The 20,577-nt window shown below is 38.3% G+C and overlaps 1 protein-coding gene across 6 annotated transcripts in view; it reads right to left on the bottom strand.

Moving 5' to 3' along the window:
- ADK (adenosine kinase) overlaps window positions 1-20,577 on the bottom strand; it is a 296,049-nt gene that overhangs the window by 235,965 nt on the left and 39,507 nt on the right. The gene's annotated exons all lie outside the window — the stretch shown is intronic.

Genomic DNA, 20,577 nt, shown 5'->3' with positions numbered 1-20,577 from the left:
CTGCTTATTTCACTCACAGCTTGGGTGGTACAAACACAGAACTATTGCATTTCTTTCTTTTGCTACTCCCAACACCCACATTTTCCATGTTCCACTACTATATAATATCTGTGAACTTTGTTTTAGTTAATTGATTTTCCAAGTGGCAATTACTCTGACATCTAAGTAGTGCAAATGAAATTAAAAATACAAATGATATAAAAAAAAAAACCCTCCAGTGATACTAAAATCTGTAAAAACAGTTAGTGCTATCGCTGCCATGACACATAAGCCTGAAATCTCCATTATATGTGCTGGTCTTAAAAATATATTCTGCAAAGGTAATTCTTTTTCAATAGCTTTAGTGATAGGCAGCCTTGCTATCCAATTACTAAAGGCAGCAAAATATCAATAAATGGCTTCTTTCAACTTAGAGAAACTGAAACATCGAGAACAATTTGGAAAGCAGGAAATGCACCCATCTGACTAATGGAAATTTGCATATCAACACTATAAATAGTAATTTTAGATTATTTAGATATACATATAATACTTGGAAATATTTCTCCAAGATAAACACCAGTTTAAAGTCTGCACTTAATACGATCAAATGTTCTTCATTAGGATCAAAGTTCATCCAGTTCAACAAAGTTGTTTTAAATAACGCCAAGTATTCAGAGACAAATCATGATGTAATGTGAGAAATTTACATACTGTGTTCCTTCTCGTTGTGGCTTTGGGGGTTTAATGAAAATGTTCACATCTGTATATGCTTTCCCCTGCCCCACTTTATTAAGGACTTTACAGGGAAAAATAATTTGTTTCTTAATTGTCAAGATACCACTTACAGGATTTTCATTTCTTCCTCCAACCAGTTCATCACTTTCAGCATGCTTCATTTTAGATCAGTTTGCATGTCTTAAACTCCCAGATTGGTTTAATCTTGGGTTTGGTTTAATCCTCTCTTTCATACTAAAAGGCACTCTCCAATACTCCGCATTTTCTCCCTACCAAGACACTTGTTGACTTGTCAAGTCTGGGGCAAAACCTCTAACACTGAACTAAAGGACAGCATATGAGACAAGCCGTTTGTGATAGGACACCAAGTTTTTCACACTCCTAATCTACTTGTGCATGTCTCTCCTCACAGTGAAAGGCAGAGTTCCCACACACAGAAACCAGTCATAGCATGATCAAAATGGGCAAACTGCAGCTTCTCATCTTTAAGAAAGAGTGGAACAACAGGGTGGTAGATGAAAGCCACCTTACAGATTGATGAAGAAGAATGCAGGGTATATATTTAAAATAACCCAAAAACAACAACAACAACCAAACGTATAAGAACAGTATAAAAGGCCAGTAATCTCTGTTAAGAATTCTCACTCTTACAAGGCTGAGAGTTTCAAGAGAGTTCCAAGACAGAAGGCAAAGCAAAGAGGCAACATGGAGCACTAATGCCTAATCCTAAATTCTAACTGCTTTTACTTAAGAGAACAAATCAGGAAAAACAAACAACAACAACAACAACAAAAGACAGCTGGGAAAGAAAGGTTAAAATAGAAAGAAAACTGGAAGAAAGTTGGAAAAGAGACTTTTCGTAATCAGAGAAAATTCGTAAATCTACACTAAGAAGATACTGGACCCAAAACCACAAGGCCTGAACAGATGGTATCATTAAACAACTCCTTTATTTATCAAATGAAGCTGGATGCTCTGAAATGATATCTGGTTTATGAAATCTATCACAACTACTGTACATTATAAATTTTAAAAAGACATATGCTACTACTACATCTTGGTTGTTGAACACCCTATCTATATTCACAATCACACTGACTAAAACATGAGTTTGTGATGTGTTACCTCATTACAGTCAGAAAATGAATCTCTAGTAATAAGAACTTAAGTGAGACAGACCTATGACACACTGAACATGAGACTTCCACATGGGAATGTATCTAGGATTGCATACTCCTTCAAACAAGTGATAATTCTAGTTAGCTATTTCATACAGAAGCCAGAGGGCATAGAAGCAGTCACATAATAGAACATAATCACTCTTTCACATGCAGACCTGATAATCAAGAAGAAAAACCCGGAAAAAAGGAGGTGTATCTGGAACCATGTACCTAGCGACAGTGATTCATAAATTTCATTCCAATTACTGACACTTTTTTGTATAGACTGTTCATTTTTGGTCTTATTATATAACATGAAGAATTTAAAAAAAAAAAAACCAAAGATCAGAGAATCATAGAATGGTTTGGGTTGGAAAGGACCTTAAGATCATTTAGTTCCAACACCCCTGCCATGGCAGGGATGCCTCACACTAGACTATGTAGCCCAAGGCTCTGTCCAGCCTGACCTTAAACACTGTCAGGGATGGGGCATTTACCACTTCTTTGGGTAATCCGTTCCAGTTGGCAGGGGGGGTGGAACTAGATGATCTTAAGGTCCTTTCCAACCCAAATTATTCTATAACCTGAATTTCCCTTATTTTAACCCATTACCCCTTGTGTTATCGGTAAAGTTCCTGATGAAGAGTCCCTCTCCACCATCCTTGTAGGCCCCCTTCAGATACTGGAAGTCTGCTATGAGGTCTCCACGCAGCCTTCTCTTCTCCAGGCTGAACAGCCCCAACTTTCTCAGCCTGTCTTCATATGGGAGATGCTCCAGTCCCCTGATCATCCTTGTGGCCCTCCTCTGGACTTGTTCCAACAGTTCCATGTCCCTTTTACGTTGAGGACACCATAACTACACACAATATTCCAGGTGAGGTCTCACGAGAGCAGAGTAGAGGGGCAGGATCACCTCCTTCGACCTGCTGGTCACACGCAGGATATAGTTGGCTTTCTGGGCTGCAAGCGCACACTGAAGCCGGCTCATGTTCATTTTCTCATCGACCAACACCCCCAAGTCCTTCTCCACAGGGCTGCTCTGAATCTCTTCTCTGCCCAGCCTGTAGCTGTGCCTGGGACTGCTCTGACCCAGGTGTAGGACCTTGTGCTTGTCATGGTTAAACTTCATGAGGCTGGCATCAGCCCACCTCACAAGCGTGTCAAGGTCCCTCTGGATGGCATTCCTTCCCTCCAGTGTATCAACCGAACCACACAGCTTGGTGTCATCAGCAAACTTGCTGAGGGAGCACTCAATCCCACTGACCATGTCACTGACAAAGATGTTAAACAAGACCAGTTCCAACACAGATCCCTGAGGGACACCACTCGTTACTGGTCTCCAGCTGGACATTGAGCCATTGACCACAACTCTTTGTGTGTGGCCATCCAGCCAGTTCTTTATCCACCGAGTGGTCCATCCATCAAATTGACATCTTCCCAATTCAGAGGCAAGGATGTCATGCGGGACAGTGTCAAACACTTTGCACAAGTCCAGGCAGATGACATCATCTGCTTTGCCTATATCCATCAGTTCTGCAGCCCCATCATAGAAGGCCACCAAATTGGTAAGACAGGATTTCCCCTTAGTGAAGCCATGCTGGCTGGCACCAGCCACCTCATTGTTCTTCATGTGCCTTAGCATGCTTTCCGGGAGAATCTGCTCCATGATCCTGCCAGGCACAGAGATGAGACTGACTGGTCTGTAATTCCCTGGGTCATCCATTTTCCCCTTCTTGAAAATGGGGGTTATATTTCCCTTTCTCCAGTCATCGGGAACTTCACCTGACTGCCATGATTTTTCATATATGATGGACAGCAGCTTAGCAACTTCATTTGCCAGTCCCATGAACTTCTGCATATGCAGGTTCCTAAGACGACCTCGAACCTGAACCTCTCCTACAGTGGGCCATTCTCACAGTCCCTGCCTTTGTCCAAGACTTGAGCAACATGGCTAACAGCATTTAATGATATATGTCAGCTTTTTTCCCTTGTGACAGACTATTTTATAGTCGCCCTGCAAAAAGATGTAAACCAAAGTCTGATCAATAAAATCATAAAATATATTAATAAAAAGTCATTACAAACTCTCAAACATGACATTGTCCAACAACAACTCCACAGAAGGCTTCCCACCTTCAATTAGAAGAACACAGGTTTTGCAGATTAACTTGGTTTGTTCCAGGAAGGTGGACACAAAGAATGCAAAGGTTTTTCTCCATTTTTAATTTCTGAAACACATCATCTTCAGGTATTCAGAAGATGAAGAAATAAAAATATGTCACACTAAAAGGAGTCACCCAGCTTATTTTGCTGTGCCTTAAGAAGATCTTTAAGGACAACAGTATCTTTAGCTATTCATTCACTTCTATCAAATGGGAAGACTTACATATTCTATTAAAATATTTAAACATTTCTACCAGCTGCTGTGCAGAGTACTGCAGAATAACAAAGGGGATTTTCAACTAGAATTAAATCTTTTCATCTTCTCAACCCTCAGTGCAAAAAAAACGGATCCATTAATTCATAATCCTTTTAGATTGCTCCTTTGACATACTTAGCCTAATACTCTGGATCTCTTTTCAACTTCTACCACCCACAAGAGATCTATACATAGATAGTCTGTTTCAAGTATGCACATCCCACAGCCTTCAGCCCAACAGACACTTCAAGTATAAGATCAATACCACTTATCACTGTTGTAAAAACCCTGGCATGAAGCTTCAAAGTATGCTGGCCAACTTCCTGTCAAACTGCTCCACTTCAGCTTCCAGTAGGGATTCCCTGCACCTTCTCTTGCTTCCCACCTAGCACCAGTTAGACCCAACAGTACTGCACCATGTCCCTAAACCTCTGAAGAGTTTCCAAGACTTCTCTCAGAAATACTTTGTCTGCCCTTCAGGCCAGTTTCTCACAGTCTAGCTTCATCCTGCCTCACCCCAAACCCTGCTCTTGAGCAGAGCTCTAGGAAGAGAATTGCTTTCTCTTGGAGAACTCAAGATATATAGCACTGCTTTGTATGAGTATATACTTAACGTTATCTCAGAAGTTTAAGTCATCATCCACAATGTCTGTCCTAGACAGAGGTAACAGCTACAACAGCAAGTAAAATAAACATAGTAAAAAGAGTTAATGGGTTGAGACAGAAAGGAGAAAAATGAACATGAGGCATGTGACATAAATGCACCAAAAGAAGCAGACTGAAATCTATGCCTGCTAGGACAGAGACTTTGGAACAGGTTGTCTGACAACAACAACAACAAAAAAACAACAACAAAACCCCCCAAACCCCAACCAAGTAAGATACCTACTTTGATCTTAGAAAAGTACAAGTCTTAAAATGAAAATTAGAACTCCAGGACAGATGTAGCACATGTAGCATAAAGAAAGCAAGGTCTTCCAGGTGCAGATGAAGCAAACATGATTTCACTAAATAATGAGCATCTTCAACAAGTAGCCTGCTGAAAGATTTACCCACTGAATGTAAAACTGCTTCTTGATCAGAGAAATAACAAAGCCTGGTTTCTTAAGAAAGCATATTCTGTAGTTCCTACCCCAACAGCCTTACTTCTCTGTCACGTTCCTCAAGTTCAACCACAGTACTCTCTCACCCTCATCTTCTCGGACCTCCTCAAACCTAGCTGTTTGGATGGTGAAAAGGGAGGACCTGCTGATTTGTGGCTTGTGGTTGACTGAGTAGCACCCATAGGCTGTTCCAGCCAAACAGGCATGATGCTACTGGGAACAGATAATGTCTGAGGTCTACCCACCTTTGCCTCCATGAAAGTCTTTATGAAGCCACAAATTTGCTTGCAACCTGAAGTAATTTATTATCCTACACACTTCTGATGCCCTGTCCAATACAGTTACCAATACTGCCCACTGAACTTAAAAACTACTAGGATACAGATGGAGGATAGCTCAACTGATAAAAGAGGTGGACTACAAATACACAAGATGGTGTCTTGCCAAATCTCATAATTTCTTCTGAAGTCAGGACTGACAGCAGCATTAGTTCCCTCAGGTTCTAAGGATATTTTTTCCCCTTTCTCTTGTCTCCTAGGCGCCCTAAAAAAAAAATTATTCCAATTGCTCTGGACAGATCAAAATATGTGAAAGAAAATGGAAGGGGGAGAGAGAGCAAGCACAAAATATTTCATTTTTAAGCCAAGCTTACAGGAGAATTGGCATATATTTCCAATTGTTCATAGCACATTCAGAGAGGAATTCAAAAATTTTCTGAAGCCATTTTAACTCTCCAATCTCTATCTTATCAAACTGCAATCTTTAAAAGAAGATGCACCTTTCCAAGTAGTTATTTACTTCTTGAAATGCAAATTTATTAGAAGAATTCATTTTCTCCCCCCTCAAAAAACATGAGGGGCTTTCAAAAGCAGATTTACCTTCTCATTTATACGAGGTAATGCAGTATATTTGCATAAAACAGTCAAAACTTTTTTTTTGTAATGTAATAGGTAGCTAACTATGTAACCCCTGCCGTTTTAAAAGACAGTCCCCTCATTAGGAAACCGTTCAAAGTGACAATTTCAGTAACTCAGCATCTCTTTCTGGATAATTAGATGTATGATGAATATGCAGATTTCACAGATCGGATTGGTCCAAATATATCCCATTCCTCAAGAACATCATCTTCCATAAAAACAACTGTATTACCAATCAGCATGCTCACATCCAAACTTGTTTTAAACATTCACCTGCAAAGCTCAAAGACAAATCACACCAGACAGAATTACCTTTACTAGACCTTTATGAAGGTACAGGTTATGAATAACTATTTTTCCTATCAGCACTGTGACCTGTATACATAGAATTTTCCTGCAGCAGATCTTTATAAAATCTTTGAGGACAGGGATGGAGATTTCCTGCCATCCACATTATCACAGAATGTAACTTAAATAACATAACAATAGCACCATCCAGTGGCAATAGCTTCTCTTTAAGAAGTTCCTCGCACATCATTTACAGTGATCCTGCTTGGAGCAAGTGTAAAACTAGTAGGGGGTTTCCACTTCCAATTACAGCTTGTTGAGCAGCAGTCATCCCGAGAATATAGGGATCTTGGTTGGAAACGCAGTACTAGCAACGTGTACTGAAAAGAGCAACTGCATTGCGCAAAAACAACGCCAAATGCAAGCACCAAATATATATGTAACTTGTAATATTTACAAGATCTGTAACGCAAGTTTATTTCAACAGTGAAATCCTACTAACATACTCACTGTAGGCTGAAAATGCTTTTTTTCCCTGAACTAGGCAGCTCTTCATTGCTTTTAGGTAGAAAATGCTTCCGTGTCTTCTCAGTATAGACTTTAAAAAAAGCAAACAGAAAACAAACAAAACATTTTCCCTTCCCTCCTCCTCCTCCCCCCCCGAAAAACAAACAAACAAACAAACAAAAAAACCAGTTAAGTTTCCCCCTTCTATTTATTTAGTTCATGTCTTATTTCCGCAGAAAAATAGAGTATTTAGTATTTTCAAGTACCAGAATTGTGACCTCTACTAACAGTAAGCACCTGTGGCAGAGCCGACGGAAATCACAGAAGAAAATAAAAGACTAATGGGCCGCTGTACAGCAATCACCACCTGCAGTAAGCAATATGACAGGAACAGCTAAAGAAAGAACTGGGTTTAAAGACATTTTCAGGGTGTTTTCTCAGAATAGAGACAATAAATAAAGTAGGAATTGCGCAGTTTAATAATTCAGTTTCCAACCCTTGACACAGGAACATCCCTCCAACTTAGGAAAGACTCGCATAAATTATATCCACCACTGACACATGTATTTGGACAACTGTGATGGCATGATTTTCTCCTTGTTGTGAAGTTCACACACTTGAGGTTTTAAGCGAGCTTCTGTTTCAAAAACATTTCCATAGCTGCTGCTGGGATTATAACCCAAAACTTTTTTCTTTGGGTTTTTGCTTGGATTTTTTTTAAGAATTCAGAAATCTGTGTAGGACTGTGCCAACAGAATGGAATGGTAAGCTTATTCACTGCATACAGACATGTTTCGCTATTGCTGAATGCTAGAAAGGTTAGCTGAAAAAAACCACCTAATTCAGAAAGATGTTCAGAAGCAAATTTAGAGCGCATTTCAGCTTTCACCAAGCCTGTAGGATAACTTGCCATTAAAGTTTAAAAGCACAGTGTTCACTACTGTAGCTGCATATCTTGCTTAAATGTTCACGTTCTACTTAAATCACTGAACACATTTTTGCACTAAAGTTGAATTTCCCAAAATACATTTTCCAATACAAAGGAAGACTCTGATTCTGTCTTGCTATTTTTTATAGTCCAGTACAAGACCTGCACACATCCTGCTGTCATAAACCTAGGGCATGTAGCATAGAAGAATGTGCATGTATTCAGTTTTGTTTATGCAGATAACAGAAATTAATAAGTGAAATTAATTAATACCCCTATATTCTCACTGTCTGTAGCTCTATTGTTACTCCCCTCACAATCATAGCAGCTACATTAGTTCAAGAGAGGAGGCCAGACCAGGACACACGCACTGGGAGCAGGGTGCTTAAGATGGTTAACTGGCACAGGGAGCTAATTTCCATCACCTCCCACACGCTCCTGCACCAGCCTGAATAATGTATATTGGATTCAGCTGCTCAGCAGAGACACCGGCATCTGCAGCTGCAACTGCACCAGCTGACTCATGTGACCAGAAGGTACCACTGAATCCCTTGCAGCAGCTGCACTCCATCTGTGATCACTGGTTTGGGGACAGAAGCTGCAGTGTGTGTCAGTTGCTGTTTCCACTTCTTGTAAAGCAAGGTCATCTGATCACACAGTCAGTATGGTACTAGGGCAGGAGACCCCTTCTAAATAAGCAGATGGCTCGGTGGTTAAGGCACACAGCTTCTGAATTTGCAGCAAGTTTCCCACGCAATTTGGAGCTAGCTACATTCCCTGTTTGCTTTGGCCACAAATCCATAAAATTACAATCTTATCTAACAGAAAGCTCAAGAACAAATCAATTTAAATGTCTCAGACACTCATACACAATGATTCCTGAGCTATATAAGTATGTAGATCAGAAGACAAGATATTTCCTGGCAAGTCTTCAATCTGTTCATGATCAGTAAGAAAGTAAATCAGCTTTACTCTAAAACATGAACTTATCTCCCTGCAAATGTAGAACCACATCCATACCGGACATATATACTTACACTGCTAAGCAGGGGCTTCTAGATGTCTTGATAAAATCAGACAGTCAATTTTAAGTGAGCTCTTCCATCACACTACTAAATAGGCTTAAGTCTCCATATTTTCCTCACACTACAGGCTACTCTGCCTGTTCTATGCTTTTGCCTGTAGGGGTGCATAGCTGCACAGAACCTTACCCTAGTTAATGTATATGCATATTGTCTTCATATATGGCTTTGTCCTGACAATCCTGTACTGTTCTGGCTCCAAGTTACAAACGACTACCTTTTTTCCTATGCCATTCCTAATCTCTCAAACTCCCCCCTTACTGCTCTTTCTCCACTGTTTAGTTGACTTACAGACATTAGCTGTGTTTCATCCTGCAAGCCGTGTGCCACTTGACACTCTTACAGCAGACCTGATGCAAAGAGAAACTTCTGTTACAAAACAGAACTGCCAAATTTTGTACCATGACTTCTCGTAACAGAAGTCTCATTCATAAAACCTACTTCAGAAGTACAAAGAACTGTTCTTCATAAATAATTTACATACAACTTTGATCACTCCAATTTGATCCAAACTGCCTTCAACTCATGGTCTCCTGCTTACCAGGAGGCTAAGAATGATCCACTGGCAACATAACCACAAACTAGCAGCCATTCCAGAACAGCAATTTTCAATTCTCTGAAGCCACACTAGTAATTTGAATCAAAAAGAAACACTTCTGAGAATTAAACATTATTCAGTTGTTGTTTTATGTAGTGTATCCAGAGGACTTCTGAGAGTCAGTTACCTGAAATGAGGAAGGGGGAGTGAGTGAGAGGTGGGGTGGGTTACAAACATAACTTAAATAGGGTTTAATTAGTAGTACAGTTACTCCTGAACTTAAAAAACCTAAACCCTAATAATAGATAAGTACGTTTTAAACTTTAACTAGTCTTGTTTGTTAATCTGAATGTTAATAACAAACTAATTTTTTGTTCTAGTGCATACCAACCAGCATCTCTAAAGTAACAGGAAAATTACATTTTATGTATTTATGATTTCAATAGTACGTCTCAGAATACTGAACTCTGTCAGCTTTGAGTTTAATGTGTTTTAATTTGATGTCTTAGGAACTCCATACTACATACGGCAAGGCCATGGCTGGAAGATTTGCATCCCTTTTTTGGCAATACACTTCATGAACTACCTAAAATAACTTGAGAGAGGCCACTGGTAAGCAGTGAACCTGCAAAGCAGTTGAGATTATATGAGCTGCAGGAAGCAACGTATCCTGCATTTTCCAGCCTGCGGATGAGCAGAAGGATAGATTTGAGAACCCAAGACCTATTAGTCTTACAGAGGAAGGGAATGATCTGTTCTCTGTGTCAATGGAGAGTAGGAGAGCTAATAGAACTGAACTATATCCAGAGCAGACTAAAGCCTAGTTTTAGTGCAGGGAGGGCACATTTTACAGTGGGAATGAAGCAGCACACCAACACACATTATGTAGCACTGTCTCCACCTGACATCTTACTATTTCCAAGAATCTTTAGAGGGAGCTAGACAAATAACTGCCAGGAATGACAAAGATGCATTTCTAGCTGTATTAGGGGAATGAAACTGAATGATCTCTTGAGGTCTCTTTCTGAAGTTCTATGAAAGGAAAGACAATTAATGGACAGCTAGTAAATTACTTTCATGTAAGCCATTTAATCTGCTCTGATAGATGATCACCTCTTTTAAAATAGCGGAATCCTCTATACTGAGCACTAATTGGTACTCTTGGGGTTAAGCTTAACCCAGAAAAGGCTGAATGGACAACAGAAGCTTAGCTATTCAGTTGCTGATAACTATACAGCTTTTTATTATTACTATTATTATTATTATCATTATTTGAGGTGCTTACATCTGTAAATCAGGATACTTCTAAAGCTAAATTAGTGAAGAGAGTGATGTTGCATTAGCAGCTTTGGAAATCAAATATCTGATGTGTTCCTGCCTTTTTTACAGTAGTGTAATAAGCACGACATGAGTTGAATTTCTCTGGCAGTTCAGTTCTAAACAGTCATGCTAAAAAAGATCTTAAATGAGAAAACTGAAGTCCCAGCAGAGGAAGAATATACACCATGTTACTCACTGAAAAGCTCACAAATGTCCAAGAACAACAAGACTGTGCTACAATACAACTCATTACCTGATTACTTAGGAAAAAAAAAAAAAAAAAGGGAAGAAAAAGGTGGCATTATATCCTATGTCTCTTATGGAATTATGAAGAAACAATAAATCACATACTTTATGCATTTAAACAGAACACACACACCAAGTGCCATCAAGCAGTAAATTCTATTTTTAAAATTCTAGGAGTTCACAAAAGCCTGAAGCTATTAAAAACCAAATGAAACACATCTCCATTTTAAAATACAGTTACAGGGTTTTTTTCATTAAAATGCAGAAATGCTGAAAGCTTAAATTCTTTATCTACTCACAAACAAATACTTTTACTATCTTTCACATTAGCCAGCTTTTAGACAATCATACTAGCAACATGTGTAAATGATTTTAAAGCACATCTCCTCAACCACATCATGCCAGTAACAACCACCACCACCAAAAACAAAACAAAAAACCTCCACACAAAACAAAAGTGAGTTTAGAGACAGTTAAACTATCATTCTGAGCTTTGCCACTTTGCCTGCTATAACATCATCTGTTAACACAGTAATCTGAACACCAAATGTTTGTGGTCTGTATTACAAAACCAGAAATCCACACCATTTGCTTAGTGTACTCGGGTGCATCTAATCTCAACCTCAAACTGTGCATACACATGATGTACAACGAAATATACATTTTATTTTCACTGTGAAACCAGTAAGACTTCTCATTTCAAGCTTAGAAGTATTTAAACTAAAAGACACGGCCAAGCACTTTAAAGTGTTAAAAGCTTTAGACGTTTTACACCTTTTACTGCAGTCTTCAGTGTATTGCCACAAAGCTAGCTACTACGAAAAGCACCACCTTGTGGCAAAACCAGTACTGACTACATTTCTTTTTAGGGGCCTCCAAACACTGCCACAGTATTAGCAGCTACGCTGGTATTTCATTAAAATTTGAACAAAAACAGAATTAAAAAAGGGTCTGCCAAGGGAAGATTTTCTGAAGATTCTCCTCTACACCTATTAAATTTAAGAAATTAATGAAATTTATGTTTTTTCATAAAATGCTCCACTAAGTGTTAACTTTTTTCCCCTCTGGAGACAGTACTAGATGAGACTGTGAGTAAAATACACATAAGTAGTACAGTAAAAAAAAAAAAAAAAGTGTAAGTATCCCATGTTAAGATAATCTTTCATTCTATATCTGAATACTTCAATCTGCAAGATACATTGCAAGAGCTGCACAAAGTAATTACTATATTGGCTCAAAACCATCCCACAGCAGTATCTTTATTTACATTCTCTTTCTAAGGGACACTAAGACAGAGGTTGTATCTTTCAAGGTAGTAAAATGATTAATTAGTCATGTCTAAATTTTAGAAAAATCTCAAATCCAGTGCTACACTGCACAACACAAAGTAATACTCTAAAGACTGAATTCTGTTCTAGATTGTGTTCTTCTGTTCAACAAAGATGCAGAAAACTTTCCAACTACCTTAACTAAGAAACAATGGTCCCCATAAGACTTTGCATGATCTTCAGCTTAAGACTGCATCTGATTGTAAGTATGCACCCCGCTCTCTACGTGAAAGAAATCAATACAGTCACAGAAATATGCAGCACCGTGGAAAAATTAGTCTGCATATGCAAAACTCAGTCTTCAAATACATCAGTGGTTGTAGATAGTCATATCACTACCGTATTAGCACCACACTTTGTGCATACCTGGAGTCAATGAGAAATACAGTTGACACCCTTTTTCACATGATTTTTTTATTTTGTAAAATAAGAGAAGCATCAAGAGAAGTGGTGAGGGAAGTCTCCTTCTGCACAATCACGCCTCACTGACTGCTCAAACAGCACTTACTGAAACATGAGCTCCAGGGGGATAAGAGGGTGCAACTATTTTGTGCTGTTTGTGAAGCCTTTGATATGAACACCTGGTGAATGGCAAGCTGAAACCCTTCACAGGAGTTCAGACCGCTCAAACCTTCTAAGTCTGAGCACTCAGTTTAGCTGTGGGCTATCTGCTCAGTCTGTGCTTGAGGGCGATTTCACAAATAGGCAGCAAAAGCAAAAATATATTTCCTTGCTTTAACCAAAGTACGCAGGGTACACACTAAGTATCAGCAATTACTATCAGAAAGAGCAGTAGAGCACCTCATCTTATTAACTCAACTACATAGCCAGGCAGGTCCTTGTCAATGCATCTTTTCCTGCATGAACTGTCAAGAGTGTAAGAAACTGTTATGAAAGATCAATTTAACTCAATAATCAGTATTGTGAGAGCTAAAGAAAGCTCTTAAATTTGAGCTGGAATCACAGTTTGGAATATTCCAACACATTTTTCCCTTGGAGGATCTTTTGGTATCTCTAATGTACTACCTATATGGCAGTGATAATCAAAATAGATGACACAGGTACTTGAAAAACATCTGTTGAAGATAAGAGAAGAAAAATTTATACATGAGATTAAGTTGCATAAGAGAGACTACAGAAGAACAATAAATTTGATCCTAGGAACTTCCATAACTTGATTTTAAGCAAATTACGTTTCAATTCACTAGAACCTGTTTCTAGACCCTTTTGGGGTTCTCATATGTCACACACAAAATATTTTTAATTCTCCACTGGGTTTCACATCCATACTTCTGTTTCCCCTCCAGCTCTCCCCCTTCCCATTACTGTGGAGTGCTGAATTACACAGCAGTCACAGATAAGCAGCTCAAGCTACAGAACCAAGTTCCCCAGAGGAACATAAGCCTTGTTCTTATCTGGCAACCAAAGCTATTATCAGAAGTTTCTTCTATTTCATAGCAAATAACCACTGTATCATATAAGAATGAATCAACACTAATTTCTGAGAGCTGCCTAACAATGAAGAATATTCTACTAGAGCCTACAAAGCTATGTAGCAAAGTTTTGCTTTAATATACTAATACACAAAATAGTGTAAACAGAGACAAAAGGCTTAATTACAGTACTGTACTGCAACATAAGCACAGTTTAAAAGTATGAATACAGTGTTTCCCATGTAGCCCACAGATTACTTATTTCATATCAACAGCAGGATGCAAAATCAAATTATACAATAAAATTAACACATTTTTTCATTTTAAATTTAAGCAGATGGAAAGACTGCCTCCAACAAAGAAGGAAAAAGCATTTCTGCTATAATTTAGAGTCCTAATTTCTGGAAATGTTATGCAGGGTTGTCTGTCAACAAGAATTTCCTGAGATGATTTGTGTAATGCTAATTTGCATCCATGCTATATTCAAAATAATTGGGTGGGGAGTGGGCAGGCAGAGGACTGAAGGGAAAAATAGAGGGAGGAATCTCTAATAGAAGTTTTGTAGCTAACCATAAATCATCCTTTTTGTACATGTGAGTCCAGGGTTTCTATCTAACACAGAAGAGAGAAAACAATTCTAGAGAAATCAAACTGCAATTTAAAGTCATTTCTACAGAGGGAGCCAACAACCCAAGGAACAGGCTCAACAAAACGCATTCCAGATCACCACAGAGTTTTTCCCAACCAGTCTCACATTACATGATTTTCAGATATACACAGCATATCATCCAGATTCTTACTAAACAGAATTCCCAAGCATTTAATAAAAGTTTACCTAAATAAGTGCTTGATGACATTTCATAGATCACTGTCAACGTACAAAAGTATTTACACTTACTTTGGGAGAAAGTGACAAGTTCAGAGACTGATCATTCTAAATTGCTTTTTATTAATTAGAAAGTACAGAAGCTTCAATCTGTAGCAATTTTAAAACCACGAGTTTTTGTAAAAATGAATATCAATTCTACAGTAGACATTTTTATTGAAGTTTTCATACAAACCTCTACACCAGGAATCAGGCCAGTATCTTGATCTAATATTGAGGATGAAATCTAAACTACAGTTATGTAAAGATGAGGGCTGTTAAGCTTTTTCATAAAGCTGGGCACCTTGTTATTGCCATATGTTTGCTACATTACTTCATTGCCAAATCGAATTTCATACTACATACTAATCCCTTTTGTAATTACAAAAGAGATACATAAAATAACAGCTTTGACAGACATCTGCGACAGGTTCATACATCACCGCAACCTTGCAAATCATCTATGTTGTCAGCATAAGTTGAGTAGGCTAACAAAAGATTCAAAGATTAGTATTTCTGATACTTTACTATCTCTTTCCCAAAAAAACCAAACCATATTTTTCTACGTTCTTTTTTTAAGTTTTGGCAGGGAATAGAGTGGATAAAACACAAAGGGAGTTTAGAGACACGACATACCAAAAGGACACCAAATACTAAAAGCAACATATACAGAAGGATTTTTGAAAGTGTTACTGAAGATAAGCTACACCCTCTATTGGCACACAATACTGTAGCTTGGTTGTTTCCAACAGCATTAGACAGCCATTGCATCCCTCTGTGTTGTCAGCATTCACGTCTCTCACTGTATGTTGAGCCACCAATGAGGCACGACTGCACGCTAAAGAGGTTTGGGGTTGAGTCCCTTAGCTTTTGCACTTAAATACTATGCTAGGTAGTGATTTACACATGGTAACACCCCCCCCCCCCCAATGCAAGGACAAGCCACGACATTCCCATGACGAGGTTCAAATCCCTTTCGCATCCTCTAGCTTTCTAACATACCCAGACTACTTCTAAGCCCCTACTGTAAATTTCTCTACTCCTTCCAAAGCATCACACAGCCCGTCTGTAAACCCCAAACAGCCCTACTATGCCTGCCAGATTCACCCTTCCAATACTCACAGGTACACATCCTGGCTAAGTAATACCAGGACACCCACAAACCCCCAGTTGTTACAGATAACACAAAACTGCATCATCACCCAAATATCTGTTCTGAAGCTTAAGAGTCCCTCTCTCCCTTGTTCAGTTTCACCATAAAATAGTATTCATATAGCAAGTATGCTGTGAAGAATGAAACACCTAAATAAATTCCACTTAGCAAACTTGCAGCAGAGCAACAGGTCTACCCTCCCTTCTATTTATCTTTTCAGCTTTGATCTCTGTAAAAAGATACATTATGAAAGCATCAGTGCCTGCAGGGCACAAAACAGCTGCCACATTTCGTACTTTCTCCTTCAACTAACTTCCAAAAAAGTTAAGCATTCTGTCATGCCGAAACTCCTTAGCCAACCAACCAGCAGCCAAAGCTGTATTAAAACAAGTATCCTGAAGCATTGCTTACAGACTCAGTGGTACCACTAAACGCCAAATAATGCTTTTGTTGACTCACAATGAATATATTTTAGTTACCTATTAATATAAGATAGTCAGTCTACCAAACTTTTGCTAACAGCCCATACTTTAGTAAAAGAGAATATTACTAAAAATCCCCAACTCCTCTAGCAACACTACTCTACACAGTTAAAAACAGCCTCGGTATTGGGCCCTGGGTAAACAAACTGTTTATACTTGAATATATAGACAATTTAAATCACATCCCATTGAATGCTGCAGCTAGCTTAAATTTATTCTCCAAGTAACCATAGTATAAAAAAAAACCAGCCTAGGCAACAACACGTTTGTGTGTGCACACACACCAATACATGACCTTCAGTTAAAGTCATTCAGTCCAATTCTGAGAATAAAAAAATAGAAGCAACTCTTGCAAAAGGAGCATATAAAGAATTGGGAGAAATATTTCCATTTTTCTGAGTTATTTATTTTTCTGAAGAACACTAAATGGGGAAAGACATACGCAACATGAAGGCCTCACCAACCTTATTATGTCCAGGTTTCCCTAGCAGCCTCAAAAAATGGAATTCCTAATTTGTTCTCCTCAAAGTTACACGGGATTAGTTGGGTTAGGGGAGGTGGGAAACATCTCCAGGACTTCTCTTCAGCTGCAAATGTATGTTTACCCTTTAAAAAAACCCTTGCAAACTAAAGATACTACTGTTCCTGCTTCTTAGTTATTCCCAGGGCAGTATAACAAACTCACCTGAAAACAAGTATGATTGCTCATCTGCTTCACTACAATACTGGCATGCTTGGCTTGATCATCAGTTACGATGCTGACTGAACATGGAAGCAGGCTAAGGAGCCTCCACACATTCTACTCCCGGGCTGAGCTGCAGGACAGTAACCTCCACCTTGTGTGTGTTTTGGATATTTTTAGCTGAATTCTGACAAGAATGTATATGTGTACCAACTTACAACTTTAGCACTAAAAAAATCCTTTAAGATTAAAAAAAGTATAGAGTAATGTAACGACACAAATTTAAAAGGCTGCTATAGCCAAAGTGAACTGGAAGCAGGAAGAAAAAAAAAAAAAAAAAAGGTGATCTTTTGATCTTTCATACCTTAGCTCTTAAAATAGAAGTTAAGTATGATGCCATGCCTGTAAACCAACTCCAGTCTGTCTTAGTGGCTGTACTTACCTCTCTAGATAACTAAGATTCAAGGACAAAAAGATCAAGCCAAGTCAGGGTGTAGCTGGCCCAATTACCTTTGAAGATAAGGCATTCATGATGGAACAATATTTGCATTTTTATGAAGAACAGCTACACAGAAGTGATCTCTAAGAAACTGGAGGGCACTGGCAGACAGAGAAATCATTGTGATACTATTAGATGAAGAACACAAAAATAAAGTAAACTCTTCTTTACTAGGCAAGTCTGCTGACATTTCGAAGACTGGAATATAAAGTATTTTAAGCAGGGAGATTGTGGCACTAAACGGGAATTCAGTGCCGGACTCTATGTAAAGGAATGCAGGGAGTCTAACTTTGTGTTAGACTTAAAAACATTAGGATGTGCTCAGGAGAACACCTTAGTTATAAGAACACTGTACCTAAGAAAAAGTTTATAACCAAATCAGCAATAGTTACCCTAGTCGTCAGTTGCCTTGGACCATTCTCTAGAATTGGCACTTCTTTTAAATATGAAAGCCTATCTAAATACCAGAAAAGGGTAGTGAAGTATCTCGTGATGTAACTCGCCCTTAAGTTACATCAGAGAATTTAGCTTGAAGGACTGGAAGTGCCCTGAAGTTCAACAATGTTTAATCTGCTCTGCGCCGTACAGTTGACATGGTCGAGTAGTGCACACAGCATATTAGAGAAGTTCCAAAGATCTTTGCTGAAGCAACGTGACACTGACCTATGAGCATTTTTTCCCTGTCAAGTATCCAGTGACATTCAAGAGGCCAAGGTCAGTGCAAAAGCATGTTAAAACTCTTTCATGATGACTGACAGCATATAAATTGTCCCAGAGGCTACTGTAGCAATAACAATGAAAAACCAAGGAAAGGTTTCTGTTGCAGCTGATTCATATAAAACTTTAGTTTTATTGAATCTTTTTTATTTAATTCAGAGTTCAACTCTCCATTTAAGAAGTGACTATGCTGTAAACATATCAGTAATTAATACGCAATTAAGTAATATGCAACATATTCTAAAAGCTCAAACTGTATTTTAGTATGTTTTGACTATTTCAAATACCTCACATTGAACGTTTCTGTTTAATCAGTATCTATTGTACAAATAAAGCTTGTGTACACAGTACAACCTGTACTGCACAAAATACAGACCTGGATGTCATTTAACTTCTGTTTAACCTGAACTTTCTAGTACTTCTAATACTTTCTCCTTACATCTTTTCAAATTGGTTAATCATGATTTAATGAGTTAATCATAATAATGTTCTCCACAAGTGCTCCATCATTAGAGTTATCTACATAAAACCAGTCTTATCTACTAGTCAAAGGCAACTGCTGCTACCTATCTTTTGCCTGGAGCTCAAGCAGTTTTAATGTCATAGGTACATTACCACACTGTACAAATGCAAGTTAAATGTGTTTTTTCCATCCTCTGAAAGAACATGGAAATTTTATTTGGCTAGTAATTCAATCAACTAAGGCTTTTAGCAAATCATGGTTTTTCCAAAGGAATTACATCTTTGTTACCAGAATACATTTTTACTGTTGAAATCTATGACCTTGCTGAGATACATCCAAACTTTAAATACAGGAAACCTCACAGCTATAGATATTAATCTGAAAGTTACCTCATCTTACATTTGGATAAACTGCTTATGTCTTTTGGAGGTACTATGAAAGAATGCAAAATAATGCTAATGTTACAACAGAAGCAGACAAGAGGTGGAAATTTGAAATCAAAAAGAAAGAAAGAAAGGTGGTTTTCCTACATCTAAGCATGCAGGTGCACACAAAAGTGACCAAATTCCCCATTTTCTCTATCCTGAAAAGAAGAAATGTGAAAGGAATCCTAAAAAATCTGTATCTTATTTGGAAATACAACTTTTAAATAAATATTCCACTAGTCTTCATGGAGAAGACACCGAATAAAATTATCTAAGAGCTGACAAGAGAAGCACTTTCTACATCTTTCTCCATCTTAAAAAAAAACAAACCAAAACAGCAGTTACATAATACAGATTTGAGAAACGGTAAAGAGGACATTCACATAGAACATTTTTTAGGCAGCTCATGGATAACAGCGAGTGAATAAGGCAAGAAGAAAACTGGAGCTCATGCACCAAATACAGCTCTTCTGCCAGTGGTCTTAATGTGCAGGAATTGAAACTAGCACTAATGAGAGCACCAATTACTTCACATATGGAAGAGTTTAGGAACAAGAGAATTTTGAAACTAAATTCTGAAATAAAAAGCATTACAATATGCCTATATACAACCTGTATGCTTACACATACAAGTGAGCAGGAACGTTCCAACTGTGCCATCTTTTACTTAATGAATACAGTAACTCCTGACTGAACTCGTCAGTCATCACAGATCACATACCAAGTTCTGATAAGTCTCCTCCACTTTCAAACCATGTATACAGTTCAAAAGTAAGTACCATTGAGTACTTTAAGATCTGTCTTAAAAGCTACTGTAATGGGATGGAGGGGAAAGGGGGAGAAGGAAAGGGGGTAGGAGGAAGTGGGGAGAGGAGGCGGACTGGGACAACAAAAAGGTAAAAAAACCCAAACCACCCAACACCAAAGATTTCAAAACCAGGCATATAAACTCAGAGCCCCTTCCCCTATACCTAGATAATATGCAGACAATACTTACCAGTCTTTTTACTTTGCATTTTCCAAATACACATACACATGCTTAGGCACGGTACCCAGTATTTGCTTTCAACTCACATGTAGAGCTTTTGTATTTTACTACATAGTATGCAAAAGGTTCTTTTGCCTGAACATGGAAGACTGCCTGAAGATCAGAATTAATTTGAACTTCAGCTTCTTTAGTTTGGGCACACCTTTAATCAAGGAGCAAAATAACCGAATATGCTGTTATTGCACTGGTTGATAAAGTATTTTATGGCTACTTCTCCGGCAAGACAAAAGAATGATCCATTCAACACTGGATCATAA

Source organism: Neopsephotus bourkii, unplaced genomic scaffold, assembly GCF_033783945.1.
Source record: "Neopsephotus bourkii isolate Nb327-2 ecotype Australia unplaced genomic scaffold, CSIRO-AGI_Nbou_v1 NB_196, whole genome shotgun sequence".
Classification (NCBI taxonomy): domain Eukaryota; kingdom Metazoa; phylum Chordata; class Aves; order Psittaciformes; family Psittacidae; genus Neopsephotus; species Neopsephotus bourkii.
This window is presented reverse-complemented; position numbering and strand designations above follow the sequence as displayed.